This window comes from Periplaneta americana, chromosome 4, assembly GCF_040183065.1.
Source record: "Periplaneta americana isolate PAMFEO1 chromosome 4, P.americana_PAMFEO1_priV1, whole genome shotgun sequence".
NCBI lineage: Eukaryota > Metazoa > Arthropoda > Insecta > Blattodea > Blattidae > Periplaneta > Periplaneta americana.
In genome coordinates this window covers 34,725,101-34,742,488 of record NC_091120.1, presented here as the reverse complement: position 1 = coordinate 34,742,488, position 17,388 = coordinate 34,725,101, and the positions used below count along the sequence as shown (strand labels likewise).

General features: G+C 36.4%; 1 protein-coding gene across 1 annotated transcript in view; it reads left to right on the top strand.

The window, feature by feature from the left end:
* Nucleotides 1–17,388, top strand: part of LOC138697692 (sodium-coupled monocarboxylate transporter 2) — a 340,251-nt gene that overhangs the window by 171,136 nt on the left and 151,727 nt on the right. The gene's annotated exons all lie outside the window — the stretch shown is intronic.

The following is a 17,388-nucleotide window of genomic DNA, read 5'->3' as shown; positions in this document are numbered from 1 at the left end:
ATCACCTTCATCTCATTCAGACGTTATCCAGCATTTGCTCGTATTGGGTTGAGGGAAAACCCCGGAAAAAACCTCAACTAGATAACTTGCCCCGACCGGGATTCGAACCTGGGCCACTTGGTTTCGCAGCCAGACGCGCTGACCGTTACTCCACAGGTGTGGACCCCCGTTCCTCTAACATCTGTTCGTATCGACTGTCATTTTATGATGATGGTTGCCTTGTAACCACAGAAGAACAAACCAAAGAGCACAGAATAATTAGAATAATATTTCTGTAGCTGTACTCTTTAATCAAAATATAGTGTGGTAATCGATCAGAGCCAGTTGTACTATCGATGCATAACACGGCACACTAGAGCGCTCTACAGGATGCAATAGAGAACTTCAGATATTCTATTACCATTCGTAATGAAGTAATGACGAAACTATGACGTAGCTGTGTAAAAGTTGTACTGTTATACACGACGTATGTAGTGATTATTAGTAAGGAATTTACACACGACTTATAAACGAGCTACTCATTGCATAAGTATAAGACAGTTAAACGTCTGTATATAGAGTTTTTATTAGTAAGACCGTAGGTATATTTTTTTATTGGGTTATTTTACGACGCTATATCAACATCTAGGTTATTTAGCGTCTGACTGATATGAAGGTGATAATGCCGGTGAAATGAATCCGGGGTCCAACACCGAAAGTTACCCAGCATTTGCTCGTATTGGGTTGAGGGAAAACCCCGGAAAAAACCTCAACTTGCCCCGACCGGGATTCGAACTCGGGCCACCTGGCTTCACGGCCAGACGCGCTGACCGTTACTCCACAGGTATGGACCCGTAGGTATATATGATTACATTGTTGAGTCTTTTTCCGAGGTTTTCTCCAACTGTAAGTCGAATGACAGGTAATCTGTAGCGAATCTTCGACCTTATCTCGTCAGATACCATCTCGAAATCACCAATTACATCTACGCTAAATAACCTAGTAGCTAATAGTGTCACTATGTAAACAAAAATGTCTAATATCGCAACATTTTTACGCGTTGGGTTGCGAGAACCATTGAAGAAAAATCTTATGAATGATAAACCAAGAATATCTTCAGAGTTACGTAATATATGGCCGCAACTGTGGCTCAAATTCTACCACGCTAGTCTTCCATCCAGGTGATGGTTCGATCCCCGGTGAGGTCGTGATGAAATTTGTGGTAGAGAAAGTAGACATCGCTGAAGGTTTTTCACGGGGCACTTTCGTTTCCCCCTGACATTTCGCCAGCACTCTCCATCTCCCTCCCATTTCATCAATGAAAAGATAATCTCCCTTCTCTTTTCTTCTGCTGCTGATGGGACCAATAATAAAATCAGCTCCGAAACCTTCCATGTTTCTGTATCTATGACACGACGGAAACTAACAGAAATGTGTAACACGTTCAATGCCATGAAGACCCCAAATAAAAATTTATTCGTTCTGTAATATCCAGAGTTGGCCTGGTAACCAGGTGGAAATAACCACATTTATCTGCTTAGTGGGAGTAATATGACGGTATCTCCCCACTGATTCATGTCAGGTCCAAGCTAGCGCTGGTTGCAAGAGCAGAACAATAGAAGCACGATTGTATCAAGGCCTTCAGATCACCGGGTCACTCTTATGATATTCCTTCGCGTTGTCAATGATTGTCAAACAAACATCAGAAGTAGACTTTGGCTGAAAAGCACAGCTGAGGCCCGTTAGACAAAAATATGGAGGTTGAAATTATACTTTCCGCAGAAAGTATAGAAATTCCTCTCCACAAATCACTTGCATTTGTACGCATACTCCTAAGTATTGTTTGTAATTTTCCAGCAAGCTATGATTAATTCAGGGAAATTTCGTCCCTTCCTGAAGCTAAAAATTTATCTGCATGGAATTTTAGGTGTTTTACATTAATTTTAAAATACTTACGGTCTTACTAATAAACCGTGCATAGTTTTTATACGAGTCGTATGCAGAGTTGAGACAGAAAACGCTACTAATAAACCATGCATAAGCAATGGGCGTATAAACAGCCTGTAACTACACAATGGGAATTGCTTTGCAGTAGTTGTATACACGAAACCCCTTGTTTAAGCGTTGTATATAGAGAAAAATGGCCGCCCCTCTAACAGCTGTTTGTATCGACTGTCATTTTCTGACGATGGTTGCCTTGTAACCACAGAAGAACAAACCAAAGAGCACAGAGTATTAGAATAATATTGTTGTAGCTTGTACTCTTTGGCCAAAATATAGTGTGGTAATCGATCAGAGCCAGTTGTACTATCGATACTTAACACGGCATACTTTAGCGCCCTACCGGATACAATAGAGAACCTCAGATATTCTATTACCTTTTGTAACGAAGTAATGACGCAACTATGACGTAGCTGTATAACAGTTATACTGTTATACACGACGTATGTAGTGATTATTAGTAAGGAATTTACACACGACTTATAAACGAGCTAGCTATTCATTGTATAAGACAGTTAAACATCTGTATATAGAGTTTTTATTAGTAAGGCCATTACAGTATTATCCTAAAACATTATGCATATAAAAAATTAACCAAACCCTTGTTTTCAGCCAGCTAAATGATAGCGGTTCTCTCCTCCGACAATAATTCAGTGCTGGAGTGTCAATTCTGGCTGGTCCACAATAAAACGGAAACGGAAACAACGAGAACGAGAACGGAAATATTGTTAAATTACTGCGTTTTCATGGAATATTCAGATCGATATGAATACGATCCCTATTTTATGCAATTTTCGATACGCATTGAAACGATCTGAGTACGGAAGTTGAAGTTTCAAAAGTAGTTCTGTTGGTTAACATGCCATCGACATAAATTAACGTGTTGGTCACTCTGTAGGCATTAGCTATAAACAATGTTGTGTTTATCGCACCATCTACCGTTAAGTACTAATACGATAACCTGTCACTGATAAATTCGACCTTTTTTACTGCTGATTTTATTCTTTTATGAACAAAGAATCCTGTTCCGAATTGGTGATTATTGTTTCCTACCCCATAATACAAGTAATCTTCTATTTTGTGATATACTATTCCCATCTAATCTAACCTCTTGTATTCCCACGAAGTCTATTCTATATCTAGCTAGTTCTTTTGCTACTAATGTTACCCCTCCTGTTCTATAAAGACTAGTTGTGTTCCAAGTTCCAAATCTCATAACCTTATTCCTTTGCTGTGGTCATGCCAGAGAATCAGTCCCATTCCTAGGCTTATTGTACGGTTTCGTAACAAGCTGTTTTTAATGGTGATGGGTTGTTAGCCCTTCGCCCAACCCCCAAGCTGGAGGACCATCCCTTATCAATATATATTCGTTGCGTTTTCCAAATGTGGCTCATGAAAACTTAATATTCTGGCTGTTAATGAATAATGGTAACAATGACTTTTAGGAAAACACGAAATATTATGTCTTACAACACTCTTTTTCAACATAAATATTGCCCTCGCTGTTGGTAAAACAGCTGACATATCAAACAAATGACGATCGATCACGCGCTTAGCCCATCTCTACTTTCTGGTACTCACCATCTATTCAACTTGTTTTCACATTTTTCACACGCTGAGCAGTTACTAATTTATTTTTATTTTCAGAAGTAACCTCATAGCACTGGAATTATGTAGTCGCACGTTATCGAAAGGAGATTGTATAATATGCGCCATTACAGTGCTATCCGTTTCTCAGTACGTTGATGAAATGCGTGGTATGCACCCCGCTACCTTCTCAGCGTTACTGTGCCACGATGAGTCAGTCCACTGATAAGGAATTATGTGTAGGACTACATTAGTGACATCTGCATCATGTGTTCTGTCGAAATATGACTCACAATATAACCTGTCGTAACTTCGTGTCGAAATCATTCTCGAAAAATTTGCGCAGCCATTACAGTAAAAAAAAAAGTTAGTTTTTTTTTCATTCTGTTAGTAGTTTCATAACTTTTCTACTTGTAGCTAGCTAAAACACACCTCTTGCTACAGTTAGATATGACAGATTTTACTTACTTACTTACTTACTGGCTTTTAAGGAACCCGGAGGTTCATTGTCGCCCTCACATAAGACCGCCATTGGTCGCTATCTTAAGCAAGATTAATCCAGTGTCTACCATCATATCCCACTTCCCTAAAACCCATTTTAATATTATCTTCCCATCTACGTCTTATGACAGATTTTAGCAACTTAAAATTAAAAATTTAGCACTTAAAAATCATATTTAGCATTTTATGGCACTTGTAATGATAGAATTTACCATTTTGTAGCGGAACATTTTGTATGGAAAGTTTTGTGGTAGAATTTCAGTGTTATCAATATTTTAACAAGTGATTTTTTTTTTTAATTTTCTAAACAGAAGTCTTGAAAATAAACATATAATATAAAATGACAGTGAAACGGTATATATTAGGAAACATTCTAGAGATTAATCGCATTTAAAATACATTCAGTATTCAAGACATTTTTTTTTCATTTCAAACTCGCATTTAAAAATTAACATGGAATAAATTTCAATACTACTTTCCTTCAATATGTTTCGCTGTATGTGACAATGAGAGGGTCAGAAGCAAAGGGATACAAGTGACATTTCTAAGAAAATGAGTTAAGTGCATCCAGGGCAAGCTAAAACATTTAAAATTTTAGTGGTAAAGGGATACATCTTTTAACAACACCACACATTAAAATTGAAGTAGAAAATGTCACGGAATTTACGAAATCTTAAGTACTTTCAACCACATTTTCTCACAAATAAGTTAAGTGCGCTTATACCTCTTTGCTTCTGATCCCCTCAATTAGATCGAGCTTACTAAAAATCGCTCTGGATCTATGCAATTGGTAGGTGATCAGGTGGAATGAATAACTGCGGTACACGGTCAAAGAGTGTAAATTTTATTTGCATTGCTAATAAAATTTGCAAGCAATCAGCCTCTGAAGTGTCTCTAATAATAGTTGGTAAATGTTTATGAAAATAATCATAATGACATAAAAACTGACTGCATCTACAAGAATAAAATATGAAATTCTTGCCTTGGTAGCCAACAATTTTTTAGAGTTTATGACGAGCCATTATTGAATTGAAAAGCTCATTTACAAATTAAAGAAATTGTTTCATTTTCTTTTACAAAAATACAAAAATGTCTCATAATAGCTATTTATGCAACACGTTACGAAGTGATAGCGTTTTAAGCACGAAAAGTGAAGAGTGCGAGTGCTTAAAACGCTAGTTTCGCACGTTTTTCATACAAGATTTGTTAGACAGTCGCTCGAGAATCCCTAAAATATTTATATTTTAAAGAATAAAATTGTTGATTCGTTCTCTCGCAATGGTGAACTTCTGATATCAAAGACGAAAAAGAGATAGATTTCAAAGCCTTTGGATATACAGGGTGTTTCCGGGCTGGTGTTACAAACTTTCAGGGGCGATGGGGACAATTTGAGATCAGGAACCATGATCCGGAAATGACTGAGTCGAAAGTTATAAGTAAAAATAATTGTGTGGAAATGGAATTGTAATTTGCCCTCATTCCCTTAATCTTTGGAACAGTCGTGGAAAGATGGTACGGGCCGGATGTCTCTTACGTGGGTACTGTCCCGATACAATCTGTGAGCTTGTCTACTGTTCCCATTGGCTCATCCGTATTTGAAAATCAGGTCTGCATATTCCGTTAACGTGTACTCCTCCATTTCACTAGGACTGATCGACTGGACACTGCAACTTGTACACATACACTGCTGTCTACAGACGTGCATGTCAGAGCCGACCATGTCCGTTACACATTACGCTATCTGCATTGTTTTAATGTAGTTTCCTGTCCCCACCCCTCAGACAGCGCACTGAATGGAATACTGTAAGTAAACAACGTAAACAACGTCAGATGAATACAGTATGTGTAAGATGTACAAATAAATACAAATAAACAAGGTGTACAGAGGAATAAAATTATTTAATTTCCACACAACTATTTTTGCTTATAACTTTCGACTCAGTCATTTCCGGACCAGGGTTCCTTATCTCAAATTGATACATGTGCCCCTTCCTCATCATCCCTGAAAGTTGTAACACTAGCCCCCGAACATTCTGTATAGTATGGGACAGAAACATGGACATTACGATGAAGTGAAAAAAAAGAATAGAAGCATTTGAAATGCGGATATGGAGAAGAATGTAACGTGTGAAGTGGACAGACAGAATAAGAAATGAAGCTCTGTTGGAAAGAGTGGGTGAAGAAGGAATGATGCTGAAACTGATCAGGAAGAGGAAAAGGAATTGGTTGGATCACTGGCTCAGAAGAAACTGCCTACTGAAGGATGCACTGGAAGGAATGGTGAACGGAAGAAGAGTTCGGGTCAGAAGAAATAGACGACATTAAACTATGTGGATCATATGTGGAGACTAAGAGAAAGGCAGAAAATAGAAAAGATTGGAGAATGATGGGTTTGCAGACACTCATCAGCCATCTTTTCACGTGGTTTTTCGTGAATTTCCCTCAATTGCTAGCATCAACCACAAGATCAATTGGAGTTCCCCTTTCGACGGTTTGTTTAACTTTAGGCCCAAACTCTCCTTTCGGTTCTTGGAAACATAGGTAAAATCTAGTTCCTAAGGTGCCAGCCGATGAAATATGGACCTGTATAGTGTAGGAATTCGTCATGCAAGATAATGATTGCACAACTGCATGAGTGTGCTTTTTACCGGTCTTACCAGATATTATCACTTCGTATTCAAATCGAGACTGGTCGGTGTTGAATACACAGTCAGCATTGCATGGGGTTTCTGAAATAATTTTGCTTATATCTGTCACAAAATGTTTTGTTGTTTCAATTAGTTTAGACTCATTCTGTACGTCTTTTCTAGAAACGATTTTTTTTTTCTGGAGCTTATCCTGTTTTGTTTCTTAAAACGACGCAGAAACCTTTCAGATGCAAGTGACCGGTAATTGTGTTTTTTTCTGATAATATAGCCCAGTTTTTTAAATTAAAATCGTAAACAGATTATGTTGGTTGGATACCTTGAACGCCTGTAGAATTTCCTTATTTTACAGTGTCCAATATAAAGGTTTTTTTCGAAATATTCTATAATCTTTTTTTACATATTTTACTGTGCATTTATTTATTTATTTATTTTTACAATTTACATTGTCGCCATTTTAAATTTTGTATACTATTATTATTTTAGGAACACTAAATCCAGACGTTTGAGATGGGCAGGTCATGTAGCACGTATGGGCGAATCTAGAAATGCATATAGAGTGTTAGTTGGGAGGCCGGAGGGAAAATGACCTTTGGGGAGGCCGAGACGTAGATGGGAAGATAATATTAAAATGGATTTGAGGGAGGTGGGATATGATGGTAGAAACTGGATTAATCTTGCTCAGGATAGGGACCAATGACGGGCTTATGTGAGGGCGGCAATGAACCTCCGGGTTCCTTAAAAGCCAGTAGGCTAAGTAAGTATACCGGTACTATTATTATTATTATCAATATTATTATTATTATTATTATCTTACCGTATATTTATTAATATTATACCTGCTATATTCGTCCACACCTGTGGAGTAACGGTCAGCGTGTCTGGCCGCGAAACCAGGTGGCCCGGGTTCGAATCCCGGTCGGGGCAAGTTACCTAGTTCAGGTTTTTTTCCGGGGTTTTCCCTCAACCCAATACGATCAAATGCTGGGTAACTTTCGGTGCTGGACCCCGGACTCATTTCACCGGCATTACCACCTTCATTTCATTCAGATGCTAAATAACCTAGTTGTTGATACAGCGTCGTAAAATAACCCTACTATATTCTAATAGAACATAGGAAATTTATGTAAAAGTGTTTTCCTGAGTTAAAGATAACGAAGAGCCTGAATAAATTATTTTTAAACAGTAAGCCGTAAAACATTCATACCACATTTTTCTTCGGTTCCATTCAGAAATTCTATTTAATATATTTCATGCTAAACTAAATAGATTAGACTAATTGGCAGTAACTATTTGTGAACAAACGAATGTATGTAGGAGAACTATAATTGTTTACATTAGCACCTCAACATTGACAGCGCAGGAACGCCCATGCCTCAGCGGGATCCAAGTTCACTTCCATGAGTTCTCGCCATATCTATCGCATACACCACGACTGACAATAATGACCGACACTGTTAATGAGTGTGGAGCAACTGTGTATGTATATTTTTCAGGGACACTTTTATCTGGAGCTGCGTCACATTAACACAGTACATCACAGATGTCAAAGAGCCTGCACTGCGTGCTCTCAAGAACCCGCACAACACTTCCGTAAGTGCGATGATTGTACTTTATCTTGCTGAAAAGTAAACATTGTTGGATTTGTATTGATCATTGTATGAGCACGTAATACAGGCGCTGTGACATCCCTGCAGTATAATACAGGGTGTCCACATGAAACCTTTACAACTTCAGCTGTAAACAACAAATTATTGAGACATGATAATTATGTGGATGCAGTTTTCTGCATGCTAATCAGAAACTGTTAGAGTTTTATGGGAATTTTGTTGGATTATTGAAATTAGTTTTTTGGTTGCAGATGTTCTTGATGAAATCTGAAATCTTACACGTATATAAAGCACTCACAAATCAACACATACCACAATAATTGATACAAGAAAATTTTAGTCCAAAACTTAATTCTTACTGATTTTTTCCTTCTCCACTATCTGAATTTTTGTTTTTATAGTCTATAAAACAGTTATATTACCGGTTGTTGTGTATGGTTGTGAAACTTGGACTCTCACTTTGAGAGAGGAACAGAGATTAAGGGTGTTTGAGAATAAGGTTCTTAGGGAAATATTTGGGGCTAAGAGGGATGGTGTTACAGGAGAATGGAGAAAGTTACACAACGTAGAACTGCACGCATTTTATTCTTCACCTGATATAATTATTATTTATTTATTTATTTATTTATTTATTTATTTATTTATTTATTTATTATTTTGCTAATAATTATAACATAACATATATTATACATATAAAAAACTTTAGCTCGCCCCTGAAAGAGAACTCGTGCTCAGGGGCGGATTCCTGAATTGAAATTAATAAGTATACAATACAATTTGTCTTATGTCTACTGTGCAATTATAGTATATAAATTTAAATTTACAATTTTTAAATTTTTATAAAATCCATACATAAATTTTTTAATTTAATACTAGAACTATTAGAATTGACAAGATTAGGATATTTAAATATAAATTTGTTACATATTCTTGGGCCTAAATTACTACTATGATTAAATACTGTAACAGTGTTGCATTAGGAACATTAAATCCAGACGTTTGAGATGGGCAGGGCATGTAGCACGTATTGTCGAATCCAGAAATGCATATAGAGTGTTAGTTGGGAGACCGGAGGGAAAAAGACCTTTGGGGAGGCCGAGACGTAGATGGGAGGATAATATTAAAATGGATTTGAGGGAGGTGGGATATGATGATAGAGAGTGGATTAATCTTGCACAGGATAGGGACCGATGGCGGGCTTATGTGAGGGCGGCAATGAACCTGCGGGTTCCTTAAAAGCCAGTGAGTAAGTAAATAAGTAAGCAAGCCTACTCCTCTTTCATGGCTTGTAATTTTAATATCTTCATTTCCTCTTCTAGCTTTTTTTATCTCCAACGTAACTTTTCTTTCATCAACTTTTTTTTATTTTTTCTTGATTCTTGACGATATTCTTCATATCTTCTCCGAGCAGTTCTAATATCGAAATTCCATTGCTTATTGGAACTTGCTGTACTCTTTAATAGCACTTAATTGCATTTTTCTACTGTTCTCTATGCAATGAGACTTTTTTCGTGTAAATTTTCTACGAAGAGGCCATTTATGGAGAAACCATTTTCTACTGTTGCATTTCCATGGGAAAATACAATACTTAACTTGATAACCTACCACAATTCTGAATATGATTCCCAAGCAATATTGAAGAAAAGAATTCGTAAATTCTTCTAAAAGTACAGCCATTTACTAATAATGTTTTTGAGACCATTTCTAAAGTGCAGTGAACTTCTTTATAAAGCAAAGCATATTGCACTTTCGTCTTTTCTGCAACACAATTTGTAATAATTCTATTGTTTGAATAGAATGCTTCCAGTAGCGTGTTGAACCTCAGTTTTCCTTGTTCTGGCTGATAGAAAATTATACTTGAATCCAATGACGACAGTCTTGACGTTTCTGCAAACCTGAACTGATTTCCATGATTTTTAGCATACTTTCAATACTCACCCTTATTTTCCTGACAATTAAAAATGTTCGTTACTTTCCCTGACTTTTCAGGCCTGTTTGAACCCTGCTATGAGACAATATAATAAATGTAAACTGAACTATGAATTTAAAGTGTAGAAAGAGATAGGAAAGTGAAGTAATAAACTCAGGAGAGCAATAATTCACCAACGTACAGCAGCTGAAGCGATAGTTCTTTTTCCTCCTGATCTGGAGATTCGGTCGGGCGTGGGTTCGGTTCACGCTTTGGCTGGATATTTTCCGAGTTTTTCCCAACCGTAAGATGAATAATTTATGCTGAAATCTCACCTCGCGAAACACAATTTTGCTATCACCATGCTAAATAATCTAGTAGTTGATACAGCGTGTTTAAATAACCAACTAAAACAACATTATCAGCGTAATTCAGAAATGTGTAATAATAATAATAATAATAATAATAATAATAATAATAATAATAATAATAATAATAATCCGTGGCGCTACAGCCCGTGAAGGGCCTAGACCTACACCAGCCGGCTGCTGACCTCACGCCCACATGCCGAAGCAGAGATGAACGATCATCCAACCAGAATGGAGGTATCGTGTGGTTAGCACGATGATCTCCTCAGTCGTTATAGCTGGTATTCGCAACCGAATTTCGCTACCTGTCGTAGCCCCCCAAGTACATCACGATGCTGGGTGCGCACCGGTCCCATACACTGGCCGAAATTTTATGAGAAAATTTCTTCCCCCATGAGGACTCGAACCAGCGCGCTTTCCGTAACGCGAGTCCTAGGCAGGATGCCTTAGACCACGACGCCACAGCGCGGGACTCAGAAATGTGTGCAAGAAAGATATTGTTTTCAAGCTTGAAATGGATATGTTATGGACACTGCTTTCCTGTCTGATTATACTGGATGAACCGTAAGTAATGTCATTAATTTGAAGCGGTTATTTTTTTATTTATTTCAAACAAAAACGTTTAATACAGTTTTAATCGTTTTGCTTCCTTTTCGAAAAAGAAATTGTTTTATATGAAAGATTTCATAGGGTGTTTTGGGAAAGCCATTGATGTAATTCCCAATATTCTCAGTCAATTTAAGAGAGCAGTGTATTATGATAATTTTAGTTCTGTCCTTTAAATATGCATAAATTTGATCCGAATAAATGTAACATTTTAAAATTCCTTTGCACAACTTAAAGCTACATTTATTCGGATCAAATTTCTGCACATTTAAAGGACAAAACTAAAATTATTTCAATTACTTATTATTAGACTTCGTTGAATTGCCACACGCAGCATGCAATCAGGTTGCCGATGTACGGTAGTATAGAGGAGGTGGGCGACTTGCCGGTCTCGTAGTATAAGCAGTTCATGTTAAGAGATGTGACCGGTCCAAATAGATAAAGCAGCTACAGCTAATGTATATTTATGTAAGCACTTGTTCTTGCATTATTGTGGTTAGAATAGTCAAAGCTTAACATTTGTTCAGTGCAGACAAGAATTCAATCAAACATACTACAATGAGAGTGTTGTTGTTCCAAATAATTGCCCCTGGAATACCCTTACCCCCGCAGCCAGTCTTGACCCATTGGGAAACGTGGTTGGATGCTGTTAATTATTATGCAGAACATTACGGCAAAATAATGGAGGTAATTGATGAATTGTATAGCACAGACAGTTCCGCTGTTGCTGCTGTAAAATCATTGCCTTCTGAACAGCTATTGGAAGATATTCTGTTCATTGATTCTAATTTTAAAATCGTGTCCAAAAGCATCATCCTGTTAGAATCGTCTAAACTACAACTCTCAGAAGCCCTTAATATAGTGGATAAAGTATCACAAACCGTTATCCAAAACAACAATTCATTAATTTCAGAAAAAGTGAAATATAAGTTGAGAAACATTATTGCTAAAAATTCTGCCTATTCACAAATTCATATTATAAATGATGTACCATCAGGTCACGACAAGACATCTGAAGTTGGTGTACTAAAAAGTAGTGACGTATTACATCGTGTGATGTTGAACGTACATATTCCCAAAATAACAACTGTTTAAGTGACCATCGGAGGAGGTTACTTTGCAGTCGCTCAAAATGTACGTAACTGTTCACTGCAATGCACATGCGCGTATTCAAAAATGATGTGAGTATCTTACATTAAATTTTAAGAGTTAATATATCTCACTACAAAATAATTGTGTATTTATATGTTTAGACATTTCCTACTTCAATGATCATTCATTATATTTCTTGAATGCAGGATACAGGTTTTATTGTAACCGCAGTATACTGCTCAATGTTTACATCAGAGGCATAATTCATCCGTTGCACGCTCCCTTCTCATACAGTCTATACTGCGTGCACATTCTCGTGGAAATTCCACGAAGTCTACTTATTATCGTAATACACAACTCTCTTAAATTGACTCAGCATATTGGGAAATAAATCAATGGCTTTCTCAAAACACGCTACGAAATGTTTCATACAAAACAATTTTTTTTCTCGAAAAGCAAGGAAAAACGAGCAAAATTGTATTAATATTTTTTTGTTTGAAATATGTCAAAGAATAACTCCCTGAAATTAATAACACTACTTATGGTTCACTCTGTATATTTTATACAGCCTTCTCCGAAATATTGAGTTAAAAATTAAACATTTTAAAAAGGATAGTTTTTAATTAGCTTCAAATAGGCTACTTGGGCTGTACTGTAAGCAGTGACATGAACTGCTGTCATTATGTCAAAAGGAGGATAGCAATGGCCAAGGAAGCTTTTAAGAGGAAAAGGAGCATTTTCTGCGGATCTCTAGAAAAATAACTAAGGAAGAGACTAGTGAAGTGCTTTGTGTGGAGTGCGCCATTTTATGGGACAGAAACTTGGACATTACGACGAAGTGAACAGAAATGACTGGAAGCTTTTTAAATGTGGATATGGAGAAGGATGGAACGTGTAAAATGGACAGAGAGAATAAGGAATGAAGCTATGCTAGAAAGAGTGGGTGAAGAAAGAATGATGCTGAAACTGATCAGGAAGAGAAAAATAAATTGGCTGGGTCACTGGCTAAGAAGAAACTGCCTACTGAAGGATGTACTGGAAGGAATGGTGAACGGGAGAAGAGTTCGGGCCAGAAGGAGATATCAGATATCAGATGATAGACACATTAAGATATTATATCGTATGGGGAGACTAAGAAGAAGACAGAAGATATGAAAGATTGGAGAATGCTGGGTTTGCAGTGAAAAACCTGCCCTCGGACAGAAAACTATGAATGAATGAATTTTTATTTCTAAAATGGGAATTATTATTAATGAGTTCTAGTAGAAACATCCCCCAGATTGAATGCATATAGCCATTATAGTCTATTTATGTCACAGCAGATAGACAAATATAAAAACTGTTCAGATTAACTGTAAACGTAATTTATCGCTGTAGAGTAGGTAGATGTCGGATTGTTAAATGAATGGACTCGGGTTTAAATCCTTGTTTGGACAATTTCACTTACAGTTTCACGTCCAAATCTTGAGAAATTTTACATATTTTATATCCTATGTTTTCATGATTTGAAATTTGTTTTTTTATTTTAGCATTTGTGCTTTTGAACCTAGTAGATACTGAGTTGACCTTTTCTTCAGCGGACTGCATATCCCTGACCTTATCGCAAAGGAAGTTTGTGGGTGTTGCTAGTTTTTGTATCGTGTCACACAGAAAAACCTAGACTTGACGGAAATTAACGCCAAATCATTTTCTTTTACAATTATTTTGTCTTTCAGTAAGTCGTGAAGTATCTCAATCGACGAATCATCATTGTCTTCAATTGAGGTCCCAAATAAAACAACAGTCAAAATCGCCTGTTTTGCGAAATAGAGATTTCTTCAGATGTCAGCTGTGCTGAGGCAGAGTGACCTTCCACCAAGGAGAAATAGACCAAGTTCATGTCTTTATACACGTTTGTGACGTCTTCATCCTTCGTTCCCATGTAACAATGTACCATGTCATTGTTTCGTTGTCGGCAGTGCCGACTTGAAATCGTGTGTTTTTGCAAAGTCACTGGGTTGACAAGTCTGGAAAATGGAGGGCACTCGTCAGCTGAAGGAAGTTTCGAATGAATCGGGTTTGATTTATTTATTTATTTATTTATTTATTTATTTATACATTCATGCATTAATTAATTAATTTATTTATTTATCTACTTATTTATTTATTCATTATTCATTTATTTATTCACTCATGCATTAATTAATTAATTAATTTAATTATTTATTTATTCATCCATTCATCCATTCATTCATTCATTCATTCATTCATTCAGTCATTCATTCATTTATTGTGAAATTCGTTTGAAAAAATTGCTAAGCCTGCAGAATAGAAACAAAATAAGCGTAAGGTAATGAAAACTGTGGCGTGGAGCATAACTATACCCAACAACGTCCACCAAGAAGCATGCACAACAAAATGTTGAGTAAAGGGTAACATGCAGCTTTGAATAAGCTTATTTTTTATGTTTTTTTTTACAATTATTTCAATTATACGGTCCACACCTGTAGAGTAACGGCCGCGAAACCAGGTGACCCGGGTTCGAATCCCGGTCGGGGAAAGTTACCTGGTTGAGGTTTTTCCGGGGTTTTCCCTCAACCCAATACGAGCAAATGCTGGGTAACTTTCGGTGCTGGACCCCGGACTCATTTCACCTGCATTATCACCTTCATATCATTCAGACGCTAAATAACCTAGATGTTGATTCAGCGTCGTAAAATAACCCAATAAAATAAATCAATTATACGTTCCCCGTCAAAAATCTTTTGTCTATGGAGAATGTGAATAGTCAAAATACCAAAATTTTGGTCGTAAAAACACAGTCCTTGATTTTACAATTCATTTTTGTTTCAGATAAATCTATTCAATTTGGTAAGTTTATTTTTAAAAAGTTTAATCAATATGATTTATCTATATTTTGCAAATTTTGTTATTTGCTATGACATCTCAACTGGATATTAAAGTTTTCGCCTTTTCGGCATCATCAGACATTTAAAAGAACGAAATCTAAACTTAATCGATTGTCATGCACATTACTATGTATGGTCTAATGGATTAAGTTTAGATTTCGTCCTTTTAAAATATCTGATGATGCCGAAAAGGCGGAAAGGTTAATATCCAGTTGAGATGTCATAGCAAATAAAAAAAATTGCATAATATAGGTAAATCATATTGATTGAACTTTTTAAAAATAAACTTATCAAACCGCTCTTGATGTCTTTAAAGGGAGGAAAATTCTTCATCAACGAAAGGGAAACGATTTTTATGATGTTAAAGAATTTCCTTATAAGCGGTGTTTAGATGTAGGCTGTAAAGAAACATTATCCCATTGATTAAGGATTTGTGTCTGGCCTATTTAAAAATAAAATTAGGAGATCGGGACAAACATTTTGCTCTACATCTATATATCATATGAGCTGTTCAGAGCAGAAGTGGTGAAAGTCAAAAATGGGTAATGAGGGTTAAAGTAAACATTCTGTAAAATACAGCGCAAAGTAGCAATTAATATTCATCATCATCATCATCATCATCAACAGCATGGCTTAGGCCTTTGGCCTGTTCCGGCTTCAACTATTGTGCTTAGGTGAAATATTAAAGTGATATATTATAATTGTGTTGAGTTTTTATAAAATATAAAAATTTACAGCTTAAAATACTAAAATTATTCAATGTTAATTAAAATTGATCTCTCCATCGTTTACATGGACGTCCTTGATCTCTTCTGTCCTTGGGATAATAATTCAATAATACTCTTGGGAATCGATCTTGATTCATTCTTTCCACATGTTCCAACCATTTTATCTGATAGTTTTTTATTCTGGAAATGATATCTTCCATCTGCAAGTCTCTTCTTATATCCTCACTTCGTCTTTGATCAATAAGTCGATATCCCGCCACCGCTCTTAAAAAACGCACCTCGGCTGCGTCCAGTCTCTTTTTTAGTTGTTGAGTCAACGTCCAACATTCAGATCCGTACAGAAGGGTTAGGATCGCCATTATGTTGCAGAACTTTAAGATAGTCTCCTTTCTAACCCTTCCATTCAGGGTTCTTCTTAGAGTTCCACATATATGTTGGAATCTTTGTAACTTATCATTGATGTCTCTCCCTGTATTATATCCCACGTTGAAACCTAGATATTTGAAATACATTACTTGTTCTACTATCATGTCGTTAATTACTATTAATATTCACTTTATTTAAACTATTAGTAGTCAGTGTATAGTAAGAACGACATATTAATTGCTACTTTGCGCTGTATTTTACATAATTTTTACTTTAAACCTCATTATCCAATTTTGACTTACACCACTTTTGCTCTGAACGGCTCATATGTCAAACATCCGCAGAAAATGCAAGATGCACTGCAGTGGTACAACGGGGTTCGTTCATCTATACCAGAGTCGATGGGACGTCTCCATGATGGCTGACTACTATGGTGTTTAAAAAGAGATAACCCCGTCAGGAGCACAAATATTTTACAACTCAGCGTTCGTTTTCAACGAAGCGAATGAGAAAATGGTTCTCCCAAGGTAGGCTATATTAGAAATTTCGTGATTCATTTTAAACTGTTATATCATCATGTTTATCCACAAACGATTAGGGAAAACAGGAGAATTTTACTGGAAGCGAGTAAAGAGATAGGTTTGGAAGTAAATCCCGAAAAGACAAAGTATATGATTATGTCTTGTGACCAGAATATTGTACGAAATGGAAATATAAAAATGGGAGATTTATCTTTTGAAGAGGTGGAGAAGTTCAAATATCTGGGAGCAACAGTAAAAAATATAAATGATACTCGGGAGGAAATTAAACACAGCATAAATATGGGAAATGCCTGTTATTATTCGGTTGAGAAACTTTTATCATCCAGTCTGCTGTCGAAAAATCTGAAAGTTAGAATTTATAAAACAGTTATATTAACGGTTGTTCTGTATGGTTGTGAAACTTGGACTCTCACTTTGAGAGAATAAGGTGTTTGAGAATAAGGTGCTTAGGAAAATATTTGGGGCTAAGAGGGATGAAGTTACAGGAGAATGGAGAAAGTTACACAACACAGAACTGCACGCATTGTATTCTTCATCTGACATAATTAGGAACATTAAATCCAGAC